Source organism: Poecilia formosa, unplaced genomic scaffold (genome assembly GCF_000485575.1).
Source record: "Poecilia formosa unplaced genomic scaffold, Poecilia_formosa-5.1.2 Scaffold958, whole genome shotgun sequence".
Lineage (NCBI taxonomy): Eukaryota > Metazoa > Chordata > Actinopteri > Cyprinodontiformes > Poeciliidae > Poecilia > Poecilia formosa.
The window spans coordinates 1-4,418 of record NW_006800897.1 but is presented as its reverse complement, the minus strand read 5'-3'; the positions used below and the strand labels follow the sequence as shown (position 1 = coordinate 4,418).

The 4,418-nt window shown below is 36.9% G+C and overlaps 1 long non-coding RNA gene across 1 annotated transcript; it reads left to right on the top strand.

Moving 5' to 3' along the window:
- LOC103132211 (uncharacterized) lies at nt 1-4,411 on the top strand. The gene is made up of 3 exons (XR_475518.2): nt 1-49; nt 2,659-2,740; nt 3,212-4,411. It is a non-coding gene; the product is annotated as an uncharacterized LOC103132211 (long non-coding RNA).
- Nucleotides 4,412-4,418: the final 7 nt, after the last annotated feature.

Below are 4,418 nucleotides of genomic sequence, written 5' to 3'. Positions count from 1 at the left end.
CAAAGTTTTGTGGGTGTTTGGATGTGACCATGCTGGAATTGCAACTCAGGTATGACAACTTTGTTTTTTTTTTTTTTTTTTCCTATGGCATAGGCCTGTGTGATGGACTGAAAATTAACTTAAACTTAGATTTATGACAAAGACTGACATCATTTTATAGATCATTTTGGTGTTTTTAAAAAATGAAGAGTTGTTTTTGTCTTTTTTGACTGTAAATGTAGGCTTTGCTCATGTTCCTTAAGACGCCGCGCTACTAGTACAGTTTGTAGTCTCCACTCCATCCAATCTGTAACAAGAAGTAGACTCTGAGGCTGAGAAAATGGAGGAAATTTCAAATATTGAAGTGGCAGTAGTGCTAGTAGAAGCAAGACTGTTTGTCTGCAGCCTGGAGACTTTCCGTGTCTTAGCAGTTGTCGCATGGAGTTTGTCAGGTGATTTTAAGAATAGAATTAGAATTTGTCACTGAACATGTACATTGAGATAAAATCCAACAACAAATGTATAGAATGTAAACATAAATATGATGATATTTACAAAAGCAACTAATACTTGTATGTGGTATCCTGGACACATCTAGGAAAGGTCAGAAATGTTCCATATTTTCTCCAATTTTGAATAAAGCATTACATTGTGTTTTGATTGAGTCAAAGCCTTACAAATGTCTTGGCACCCTAAGACAAACTTATAGAAGTTATTGAAGTTGTTTATGTGTTTTAAATTGGAACATTATGTCCCTGTTATGATATCTCTTGGTGTACTTCAGTTTGTCCAATAGGTGAAAGGTTGTATGATTTTCCCGAGATTTCTGTTGAGACAATATTCTTTGAAATAAATTGTTACCTCTATATCCCTCCTTGTGCTGTCTAGGAGGCAGGAATATTCATCGTGTGAGACACAATTACTATGAAAACAATAACGAGGCAATTGAAATAAAACTACAAGAAACTGTTTTTTTTTAATAAATCACTTGAAAAAGAATAAAGGAAAATGTAATAATAATTTTGACTACCACTGGGCAACAACGTTAAATCAGTACAGGGCCCTGAAAATGTCGTATTTCTATAGATTTCAACAAAATCTTGACTAAAACAACTTTGACCCCTCTGCTTCTGACACAGGTGAAATTTGAAAATAAAGTATATTTTTCTAAAATGAATTGATAGCAGTTAATGGTTCAGGGTTTCCTTAAACAACAACAGAACCCCATGATGCCTGGGAAAATATTCCCACTGGCAAAGCTCTGAGACCTGATGACTCCCTGCAAAATTCTAGAAAGAAGTTCGGCCAGTGCTGATCTGCACACATTTCATAATTTGGCTTGACATATTAACTCATTATATTATAAGCCATGACCATGTTTGCTATGTCTTTGTTTTTTGTCTTTTCTGGAGAAGAATTCTTACAGGAAGTCTGGAAATGGAAAAATGAGTAAATTTTACTTTTTGATATTTTTGATATTTATTCAAACCAATTTGGGGTAACAGTTACTTTGAAGGGGTGTGTATAAGTTTGACATGACACTGTCATAAACATGACAGAATACCTGACATGAACATGAAGTCTTCATGAATGTTTATGACTGTTATAATTAAAGGCACTTTTTAATATCTGATTCGGTTTTACCTCAAGTAGTGAGCTTTTCCATTACATAGTTTGTTCCTCGCTAATGTGAGCGTAGCGTGACCATGCAGCAACTGTGGTCAACTCTTTGCTGATGTTTGCAGTGACACAAAGGAGAACTTTGAGGTTCTGCTTCAGATGAACTCAGATAAACCCAGATATTTTATTTTGTTTGCATTGCTGGCCCTAACATAAGCTGCAAAACACTCCCCGTTCAAAAATTGTCTTCCTGTTCCTTGATGATGGTCTGACTGGTTAACTGTTAAGTCAGGATGTCATACAGCTGTAATAACAAAGTGTATGATGACTCTAACTCCTACGTCTGACATGGTTCAGATATAGATGGACGCAGGGACTGGAGCAGTGAGTTCAGAACTGGTGTTTATTGAGGGATCGGCTTTTTCACAGTCAGACAGGCCAGGGTCAGAGCCAGTGAATCCAAATCTAGATCAGGCAGTTCCTGACCTTTCTGTCTGGCCCTGTCAGATCTCAGGGTCAGACTGAGAGCCATAAAGACTATTGCATATTTTTGGCAGTCTACATGCAAGTTGGTGCACTGCTGCCTCTGTCTGGTGGAGATGGCGAGACAGCCTTAAATAATGTCATGTTTCAAATGCAAAGTTCATAAGCGCTTTGTAAGACACCTTGCTGGAATACTGTAGGATTAATTAGATGAAAAAAGTCAAGACTGACAACAAATGACACAGTAATTTAACATTAACACATAAAGCTACATAACTTTTTAAAGTTTGATAATTACTGCATGTCATAATATATATAGGACATATGATTTCTTGGTTAGTGTCAAGTTGTGATAAAGACATTTTAAACAATTTCAACTTTGCATTAAAGTGTCATTATTTACTGAATGACAGTTAATGACAACAGTCATAAACATTTATGAAGACTGCTTCATGTTCATGGCAGGTGTTGTGTCACCTTTGTTGCCACCCCTTCAAATAAAGTGTTACCCAGTTTGGTTGAATGATGTGCTCAGTGTTTGCTTCTGTCCCCCTGACCTCTTTTCCAATGTCTCAGGAAAGGAGAAGAGATTTATCACCAGCTGAGGAGGCTTGGGGCCTCTCTGGACTGGAGCAGAGCCTGTTTCACTATGGATCCAGTGAGGCTTTTAATGACATATATTCCTACCATGTGATACTATTTTTTATAGTAAGAGCCTGTACTGTCAAAATATCTGTAATGAAATAGTATGATACCAATTAAATAGGTGTCATACTATTTAATTGGCTACAAATAGATATATTCTAGAAACTCAACAAACACACTTGCATTTTTATTGTTACTGGTCTGTGTGATACTATTCTCTGTATTAGGACAGAGTGGTTTAAATGAAATCTTGCACACTGCAATTTTAATCATTGGACTTCAAGAACATGTATTTGTCAGTTTTAGCATATGGGTTATATGGCTCATCCCATGTTGTGAAATAATTACAATTTTACATAATTCATACTAAACCACATATTACAGATTCCACAATGTCACAAAAATTAGACCAAAATGGAAAAGTGTAAAAACTGAAGAATCTCAAAGTAGTCCTTTCAGCAAATGGCAATGTCTTTTCTTCCAGGTCTGCAGTCTCCCCCCAAAACCACACAAAGCTTACAAGTCCCAAGTTTCCACTTCCTGATTTGCCAAAAGATTTTCCAGAACTTCCTTGAGGCCAACCAAACATCTCTCTTCACAGCCTCTCTGAATTCCTCCCATATCAAAATCTACTACCTAGAGTTGACAACTCTGTCTCTACACTCTTTGTCCAAGACGTAATTCTACGGGTCTCATGATATTGTAATATTAGTCATCAACCTTTGGCTTATGGTAGCCTGCTACTAAGCCATGAACCATAATATTAATTATTGACATCCCATGACAAACAACATTGACATAGACGTCCATTATAAAGACACAACTTAGATTCAGTTCAGGTAGGCTGTTCTTTCTGATCTCACACTTCCATGTACATCAGTCGTTGCCCACATAGACATCCAATTCCCTCAGAAGGATCACAGAATCACTTTATGGCACCGCTTTCACACCACCATTCAGATCTAGTATTCTAAACATCTGTTTGGTGCATCAGAGAGGTAGCATTCCATGTCCCAGGAAGCACCTTCTGCAACCAAGGATGAGACCACCAAGGTAGACTGCACCCCTTTGTCTCCTCCCACAAGTGCTGAACCCATGGGAAGGGGAATCCATGTTTCCTCTTCGGTCTTTACCATGGGATCCATGGTAAAGACCCAGCCATTTGTTAAAATTGTTACTTTCTTGTGACAGTATGAGACGATCTCTGAAAAAAATCAAAGTTCTCTGTTTCCTTCCACTGCTAACTACAGAAAAACACCACTTGTTGATTTTTCTTTTCAGAGTAGTGCATTTCTTCAGACATCAATAGTAGCACTGGGAGGAGGTATAGAAACTCCATCTTTTCACATATTATCCGTCTCCTACAGTTACAACATAGTGGCTATATAGATGTACATAGTTATTTAACCTTTTTTTAAACAGTTAAATTAATTGAAAACAAATTCACATTTTTGACAATATTGATTTTTTTAATGTTCAGAAAACATTGCACCATATAACAATATCATACAGCAGAAAACAGAAGAATCACAATACTTGTTATTGTTATTGTTATTGTACAGAAGCATAACAAAATTTAATTTCAGTACCACCCATCCAAAGAAGACAGAATCACAAAACAAAAACAGGAAAGACAGATGCCTGGGGCCACAGCTGTCAGAAGCACTGCCCCTTTCATTAAATCAGAAAAG